This window comes from Talpa occidentalis, unplaced genomic scaffold, assembly GCF_014898055.3.
Source record: "Talpa occidentalis isolate TD23 unplaced genomic scaffold, MPIMG_talOcc4v2.1 talOcc4.15, whole genome shotgun sequence".
In the NCBI taxonomy this organism is placed as follows: Eukaryota; Metazoa; Chordata; class Mammalia; order Eulipotyphla; family Talpidae; genus Talpa; species Talpa occidentalis.
The window spans coordinates 52,555,146-52,565,319 of NW_023601543.1; positions in this window are offsets into that span (position 1 = coordinate 52,555,146).

The following is a 10,174-nucleotide window of genomic DNA, read 5'->3' on the forward strand; positions in this document are numbered from 1 at the left end:
AGGAATCCAAACAGGAAAAGAAGAAGTCAAACTATCACTATTCGCAGATGATATGATAATATACATAGAGAACCCCAAAAACTCCACAGAAAAACTAATTCAACTCATCAATCAGTTCAGTAAAGTGGCAGGATACAAAATCAACACGCAAAAGTCAGTAGCCTTCCTATACACAAACAATAAATCTGAAGAAGAAGAAATCAAAAAAAACATCCCTTTTTCTATTGAAACAAAAAAAATCAAATATTTGGGAATAAATCTAACAAAAGAGGTAAAGGAACTATACAAAGAAAACTATAAAACACTGTTAAAAGAAATAGAAGAAGACACAAAGAAATGGAAAGACATCCCCTGCTCATGGATTGGAAGAATAAACATTACTAAAATGGCCATCCTACCAAAAGCAATATACAGATTCAATGCTATTCCAATCAAAATTTCAATGTCATTCTTCAAAGAAATAGAACAATTATTGATGAAATTCATATGGAATCACAAAAAAAACCCGAATAGCCAAAGCTCTCCTGAAAAAAAAAAGAAGGGAATGGAGGCATCACACTCCCAGACTTCAAACTATACTACAAAGCCATAATCATCAAAACTGCATGGTATTGGAACAAGAACAGACATACAGACCAATGGAATCGAATAGAAAATCCAGAAATAAACCCACAGATTTATGGTCGACTAATCTTTGACAAAGGAGCAAAGACTATGCATTGGAGCAAAGAAAGTTTGTTCAATAAATGGTGCTGGGAAAACTGGGTCGCTACATGCAAAAGAATGAAGCTTGACCACTACCTCACACCATACACAAAAATCAACTCAAAATGGATTAAAGAACTAGACATAAGACCTGAAACCATAAAATACATAGAAGGAAATATAGGCGAAACACTACGGGATTTGCACATCAAAGACATCTTTACAGACACATCACCCAAAGCAGTGATAGTGAAGGCAAAGATAAACAGCTGGGACTACATCAAATTAAAGAGCTTCTGCACAGCAAAAGAGACAATAACAAAAACAAAGAGAAACCCCACTGTATGGGAGAACATTTTTGCACCCAACACTAATGATAAAGGACTGATGACAAAAATCTGCAAAGAGCTGATGAGACTCAACAACAACAAAGTTGTTGTCAAAAAATGGGCAGAAGAGCTAAAAAGAAACTTCTCTGAAGAGGAAATGCAAATGGCCAACAGGCATATGAAAAAATGTTCAACATCACTTGTCATCAGGGAAATGCAAATCAAAACTACCATGAGATACCATCTTACACCAGTGAGAATGGCACATATTAAAAAAACTAGCAACAACAAATGTTGGCGAGGGTGTGGAGAAAAAGGAACTCTTCTGCACTGTTGGTGGGAGTGCAAACTGGTCCAACCACTGTGGAGAGCTCTGTGGAGATTTCTGGAACTACTAAACATAGAGCTTCCATACGATCCAGCAATTCCACTCCTAGGTATTTACCCAAAGGTCACAGAAACATCAATTCCAAAGAACACCTGCACCCCTATGTTTATAGCAGCACTATTTACAATAGCAAAGCTTTGGAAACAGCCCAAATGCCCAAAAATAGATGACTGGATCCAGAAGATGTGGTACATATATGCCATGGAATATTACTCAGCATTCAAAAAAGATAAACACATGCAATTTGTAGCAACATGGATGGCGCTGGACGGGATCATGCTCAGCGAAATAAGCCAAAAAGAAAAAGAAAAATACCAGATGGTCTCACTCATAGCAGGAATCTAGAAAACTTAAACAAGGGACCAGGAAAATGAATAACTATAAGAAAGTGAAAATCAAAATCAACAAAAAACTATGAACCAGAGACACTTTTAGGGGGGCGGGGCGGGAGGGGAGGGATTGGGGTCAGAATGGGGGGGCTGCAATTGTATGGGGAATATAAAAATAAAATTTATTATTTAAAAAAAATAAAAAATAATAAAAACCAATGAACTATAAAAAAAAAAAATGTGGTACATATATACCATGGAATATTACTCAGCATTCAAAAGAGATAAACACATGCAATTTGCAGCAACATGGATGGCGCTGGAAGGGATCATGCTCAGCGAAATAAGCCAAAAAGAAAAAGAAAAATACAGGATGGTCTCACTCATAGCAGGAATCTAGAAAGCTTAAATAAGGGACCAGGAAAATGAATAACTATAAGAAAGTGAAAATCAAAATCAACAAAAAACTATGAAGCAGAGACACTTTTTGGGGAGTGGGGGGCGGGAGGGGAGGGACTGGGGTCAGAATGGGGGTGTTGGACCTACTCAGGTAGGTCTGCCTCACAGCGCTGCACTCAGAATTGAGTCCCTAAACAAGGAAGCAAAGGAAATGCAGGAGATCAAAGGATTAATGGAAGAGCTAAAGAACTCTGGGAAAAGCAGTGATAACAGAATAGATGAAATGGAAAAACAAATGAGCACTCTCGAAGACACATTATACCACATTATGCAGTCTAGGTTTGTTGCAGACACACAAAAGCAAAAGCAGTACTGTTTGTTGCAGACACACACAGCAAAAGCAGTACTGTAAGACAAATATGTAGCAATACAGACCAACATCAACAAAAAAGGGGACTATAATCAAGATGAAAATGCATACATTGTGCAAAAATGAAAAATGATGTAAATATATATATATATAAAGTTCTTATACACATTAAGAAAATAAGAATTAAAAACATGGAAAGTTTTTAAAAAAGATATAGCTAAAATAAACATTTTCTTTTTTTTAAAGATTTATTTATTTATTTTATACAAGAACAGGGGTACAGGCTAGATGTACGGGAGTGTGAGAGGATTCACCAAAGACAAAGCCTGGAACAGAACAGGCAGACCGACAAAATACACTGCTGAGGGGAGCAGTGGGCGAGACAGGAGAGGTTTGCCATGCCATGTGGGACCCTTGCTAGTTGGCCGGGATCGAACTGGCACTGCAGAGGCTGCGAACAGATTCACAGCGCGGCACTCAACCACCTGCTCCACCAGAGGAGGCCCACAACCTTCATTTTCAACTTGACAAATTAGAACACAGGAACAAACAAATCCAAAAACCAGTAGAAGAACAGAAATAATAAAAATCAAGGCAAAGGTAAATGAAATAGAAATAAGACAGTCCAAAAGATCAATGAAAACAAAAGTTTGTTTTTGAAGACATATGCAAAATAGACAAATTTGTAATGAAGCCCACAAGGAAAATAAGGGAGAAAGCACAAATAAATAGATTCAAAAACAAAAATGGAGACATCACAAAAGAAGTTGCAGAAATTGAGAGCGTTATTGGAGACTACTATAAACATCTATGTACCAACAAATTCAACATACTATAAGAGATGTATAAATTCTTAAAATTACACAATCATTCAAGAATGAATCAGGAAGAAACAGAAACCCTGAATAAATGGATCACAGGAAGGAAATTGAAACAGCAATCAAATCTCTCCCAAAAAATAAGAGTCCAGGAACAGGTGGCTGTATAAGAGAGTGCTACCAAACCTTCAAAGATGAGATAATGCTTATCCTACTCAGACTCTTCCAAAAAATTGGAAAAGAAAGAAATCTTCCAAATACATTTTATGAGAATGACATTTCTCTAATACCAAGAAACAAACAAGGTTAAAACAAAAATGAAAATTATAGTCACTCTCCTTAATGAATACAGAGAGAAAACTCCTGAATAAAATACTAGCAAACCAAATCCAACAATGAATTTAAAGATTCATACACCCTGACCAAGGGGGAATTCATACCAGGAACACAAAAGTGATTCAACATCTGAAAGTCAACATACTCACCACATCATCAACAACAAAAACAAAAACCATTTGATCATATCAATAGATGCTGAGGAAATATTTGATAAGCTCCAACACATATTTATATTGAAAATTCTTGAAATACTTGGGTAAATGGAACATACCTTAACATAATAAAAACCGTATATGAAAAACCCACAGTTAGCATCATTCTCAACTGTGAAAAACTGAAAGCTTCCCAATAAGTTATGGTATAAAACATGTATGTCCATTCTCACTATTACTATTTAACATAATATTGAATGCTCTAGCTATAGCAATAGGGCAAGAGAGAGATATAAAAGGAATGCAAAATGGGAAAGAAGACATAAAGCTCAATATTTGCAAAAAAAGCATGACAATATACATAGAGAAAAATCAATAAAACATGGAAACTTAGTTGAAATAACAACATACATCACTTGCCTTCCCATACACAATGAAACAGAAGAGGAAGAATGTAAGATGATCCCATCTACAATTACACAAACACAAAAAGAAATACCTATAAAGTACACCGAACAAAGAAGTTAAAAGATCTATGCAAAGAAAATTATAAGAAACTGTTGAAAGAAACAGAAGACATATAAATGGAAAAAAATCACTGCCCATGAGTACTGTCAAAATGGACATTGTAGCAAAAGGAATATACAGACTAAGTGCCATCAAAATAAAAAGAAAAAAATCAATGGCATATGCCAAAGAACTGGGACAAATGCTACTGAAATTCATACGGAATCACAGAACCCAAATAGCAAAAACATTCTTGACAAAGAAGATCAGAACGTAGGCCTCACACTTCCAGACCTCAAGCTATCTTAAAATGCCACAATTAAAAAAACCTGATACTGCAGAAAAAGCAACCATATATGTCATGGTAAAGAACTGAGATCCTGGGCCTCCCCTGGTGGTGCAGCGGTTGGGCGCTGGGCTGCGAAGCTGCCTGCAGCCTCTGCAGCACCGGTTCGATCCCTGGCCACCGGCGATGCTCCCACATGGCACGCAGACCTCTCGGGCCACACCTGCTGCTTCCCTCAGCAGTGTATTTCGTCAGTCTGCCTGTTCTGTTCCCCACTCTGGCTCTGGTGAATTCTCTCACTCTCCCATGCTTCCGACTATACCCAATGGTTGCATTAATAAATAAATAAATAAATCTTTTTAAAAAAGAATTAAGATCCTAGAAATAAACCCACATGTAAAAGGACATTTAATCTATGACAAAGGAGGGAATATATATATATATATATATATATATATATATATATACAAGAATACTAAAGTCTGTGAATAAATGGTATTAGGAAAACTAGACATCTGCACGAAAAGAATGAAACTAGAGTGGGATCTCACACCATACACCAAAAACAACCACAGGGATAAAAGACTTGGATATAAATCCTGACCATAGAAGAAAACATAGGCAAAACATTTCAATACATAATCTTTAGTGATGCCTTTAAGGATTCATCCCCAACAGCAAGGAATTCAAAAGCTGAAACCACAAACAGCTGAAACAGCTGAAACCACATAAACAGCTGAAACCACATCAAACTAAAAATTTTCTTTACAAAAGTGAAAATCAAAATCAACAAAAAACTATGAACCAGAGACACTCTATAGGGGGTAGGGGCAGGAGGGGAGGGATTGGGGTCAAAATAAGGGGGTTGCAATTGTATGGGGAATATAAAAATAAAATTTATTATAATAAATAAATAAATAAATCTTAAAAAAAATTCTTTACAGTGAAAGAAACAATAACTAAAACAAAAAGACACCCTACTGAATGAGAGAAAATATTTGCAAAACATACATCTGAAAAAAGGATTCATATCAAGGATACACAAAGAATTCATAAAACAGTGCAAAAAAAAAACCAATAGAAATGGGCAAAATAAATACAAAAGACAACTCTCCGAAAATACATTAAAATGGTTAACAGTCACATGAAAAAAATGTTCCTAATCACTCATTATTAGAAAAATGCAAATCAAAACGACAGTGACATACCATCACATACCTGTAAGAATGGCCCATATAGAAAATACCAGAAATAGCCAGTCAGCGCCTGGCCAGACCAAGGGTGTACGGAAGTGCCGTCCCAACTCACCACTTCAGATCTTTTGTGTGTCTGCAACAAACCTAGACTGCATGGAGCTGGGAAAGGGAGGCCCCCACAGCCAGAGTTGAACTGAAAAGCCCCCACAAGCCAGTCCCCATCTGGCTGCCTGAGACCAGAGGGGGATCCAGTCAGCACCGGGGCAGACCACGGGTGGATGGAAGTGCCCTCCCAACTCCCCATCTTCGATCTGGGACCTTTGGCGTGTTCGCAACACCCCTAGACTGTGTGGAGCTGGAAAAGGGCTGTACCCACAGACAGAGGTGAGCTGAAAAACCCCCACAAACCAGTGAGCTAAAAAGCTCCCACAAGCCTGGCCCTAACTGGCCACCAGTCTGAACCCAGAGGGGGATCCAGCAATTTGGAGCCCAGCAGGCAATCCTGCCAGCACAGGGTAGACTGTGGGACCATAAGACCCTCCTTGGAATTAAACAAACACAGAAGGAGGAGATTCACTGTGACAGCGACCACTAACATATTCATAGCACAACTTCCCTATCGGAATTCAGATAGGGAATAAGAGTTATTGAGTTGACTGGACCACTAGTTTCCGACATCCCAGAAATAGCATACCAAAAGATGCTGGCCAGTACCAACGACACAGTGTCCCAATGCATAGGACAAATTAGAAAATAAGCAGCAGGAAGAAGAAAAACTACATGCAACCAAGCAAATCCTCAGGAAAAACACACACCACAAAAAGAAAACCACCCACCAGCTTACAACAACAGTGACTTGGAAGAAATTCTGAGCCTTCCAGAAAAAGAATTTAAATTTGCCATGATGAAAAAACTCACGGAAGTCATTAAGGAAAACAATTTTCAGAAGAATGAAATTGAGTCCCTAAACAAGGAAGCAAAGGAAATGCAGGAGATCAAAGGATTAATGGAAGAGCTAAAGAACTCTGGGAAAAGCAGTGATAACAGAATAGATGAAATGGAAAAACAAATGAGCACTCTCGAAGACACATAAATAAAAAGAACCAGAACAGAAAAGGAAAGAGAAGTACAAATGAAAAAAGACTGAAGAAAGACTTCCGGAACTATCTAACTCCATGAGGAAAGGAAATATAAGAGTTATAGGAATCCCAGAAGGAGAGGAGAGAGACATAGGAACAGAGAAAATATTCAAGGATATAAGATCAGTGAAGTCAAGTTCTGGCTCTTTCAAAAATTAAACAAAATCAACAAGCATTTAGCTAGGCTTAAGAAGAAAATAACAGAGAAAACCCAAATTAATAGGGTCAGATTTAAAGAGGTGAAATTACAACAGATGCTGTAGAAACACAATGGATCATAAGAAACTACTTTGAACATGTCTATGGAAATAATTTGGAAAACCTAGCATGAATGTACATATTTTCATATTCATATTTTCTCATATTCAAACTTTTCCTGATAAACCAGGTTGAAATGAAAAACCTAAAACATCAAATCAATACTGCAGAAATTCCAAGAGTGATAAAATATCTCCCTAAGAACAAAAGTCCACAAACACACAGCTTCTTTACTGAATTCTACCACACCTTCAAAGAGAATCTAAAGCTTAACCTACTCAAATTCTTCAAGAGATCAAAGTGGGTAGAAATCTCCCCAACACATCCTATGAGGATAATAATAACCTGATTTCAAAACCAAACAAAGGCATCAGGAAAAAAAAAAGAAAACTATAGATTGTTATCCCTGATGAACATGGACTCAAATTCCCCAAGAAATTGCTAGCAAAATGTATTCAGCAACACATTAAGGGAATCATTCATCATGATGGAGTTATGTTTCATCCCAGGGATGCAAGATTGGTTCACTATATGCAAAACAATTAATGCCATTTACCAGATCAACAAAAAGGAAGACAAACTCTCAGATCATTTCTATAGATAATGAAAAAGGACAAGGCTGAACATCCATTTATAATAAAAGCACTCAATAAAACTGGCATAAATAGCTCTTAAATACACATTCAAGTCACACATGACAAACCCACAAGTCACATCATACTAAATGGTGAATATCTGAAAACATTTCCACTAATATCATGAACAAGTCAAGGATATCCCCTGTCATCACTATTGTTCAATATTGTGCTGGAATTCCTAGCCTGAGCATTTAGGCAACAAGAAACTATAAAAGGAATCAAAATTGGAAAAGAAGAAATGAAAGTGTCCCTATCTGCGGATGGCATGATAATATACATAGATAATCCAAAGGTCTTTGCCAAAAAATTATTAGAAATAATAAATGGCAGGATACAAAATCAAATCACAAAAATCAGTTACATTTCTGGGCCTCCCCGATGGTGCAGCGGGTTGAGTGCAGCGCTGTGAGGCAGTCTGCAGCCTCTGCAGCACAGGTTTGATTCCCAACCAGCCAGGGAGATTCCCACATGGCACGTCAGACCTCTCCTGTCGCGCCCGCTGCTCCCCTCAGCAGTGCTTTTGTTCTGTCTACCTGTTCTGTTCCCCGTTCTGTCTCTGGCGAATCCTCTCACCCTCCCACGCCTCTGGCCTGTACCCCAGCTACTGTATAAATAAAAAATAAATCTTTTAAAAAAAGAAAAAAATCAGTTGCATTTCTGTATATAAACAATGTATCAGAAATAAAGAAAACAATCCCATTCACAATAACACGAAAAAGAATGAAATACCAGGAATAAATTTAACAAAGGTGTTGAAGAATCTCTACATTGAAAACTATAAGATTTTGTAAAGGAAATAAGATACAAATAAATGGAAAGATAGTTTATACTTATGGACTGGAAGAATAAGTTTCATCAAAATAGACATATTATCGAAAGCAATTAGGGATTCAATGCAATATCTAAGAAAATTTGAATGACTTTTTAAAAAGGAAATTGAACAACCAATAATAAAATTTGTATGAAATGACAAAGTAACTCAAATAGCTAAAGCAATCCTGAGAAAAGAAGAAAAATGAAGGCATCACACTCTCTGACTTCAAACTATATGCCTTAGCAAAAATAGTAAACACAGCATTGCGTTGAAACAACAAAAAAGAAATAAACAAACAAAAACCAAAAACTCAGACCATTGGAATAGAACAGAAAACCCAGAGACAAACCTACATGAGTACAGACAGTTACTCTTTGGCAAAGAAGCCATAACCATACAATGGAGAAAGGAAATTCTCTTTAACAAACAGTGTTTTGAAATCGGATAGTTTTATGAATAAAAACAGGAAACTAGATCCATAATTTATTCCACACACAAAAAATTAATTAAAAATGGATTAAAGGTCTTTGGCTCTTATATAAGAATCAAAACCTTAAAAGAAAACATAACAGATACACTACAGTACATAACTTGGTCAAAAATGCCAAAAATGAGCAAAAGATCTAAATACACCTTTTTCTACAGTAGACATTCATACTTATGGACATATGAAAAAGTGTTCAACATCAGTTATTACAAGAGAAATGTAAATCACAACCACAATGAATTATCATCCTCCTCCCCCCACCCCCACACTGTGAGAGTGGTCAATATCAAAGGGAATGGAAACAAATGTTAAGAATGTGTTGAACACTAATGATAAAGGACTGATCACAAAAATCTTCAAAGAGCTGATGAGGCTCAACAACAACAAAGAAAAAAATCCCGGCAAAAAATGGTCAGAAGAGCTAAAAAGAAACTTCTCTGAAGAGGAAATGCAAATGGCCAACAGGCATATGAAAAAATGTTCAACATCACTTGTCATCAGGGAAATGCAAATCAAAACTACCATGAGATACCATCTCACACCAGTGAGAATGGCACATTTTAAAAAAAACTAGCAACAACAAATGTTGGCGAGGGTGTGGAGAAAAAGGAACTCTTCTGCACTGTTGGTGGCAGTGCAAACTGGTCCAACCACTATGGAGAGCTGTGTGGAGATTTCTGGACCTACTAAACATAGAGCTTCCATATGATCCAGCAATTCCACTCCTAGGTATTTACCCAAAGGACACAGAAACATCAATCCCAAAGAGCACCTGCACCCCTATGTTTATAGCAGCACTATTTACAATAGCTAAGCTTTGGAAACAACCCAAATGCCCAAAAATAGATGACTGGATCAAGAAGATGTGGTACATGTATACCATGGAATATTACTCAGCATTCAAAAAAGATAAACACATGCAATTTGCAGCAACATGGATGGCGCTGGAAGGGATCATGCTCAGCGAAATAAGCCAGAAAGAAAAAGAAAAATACCGGATGGTCTCACTCATAGCAGGAA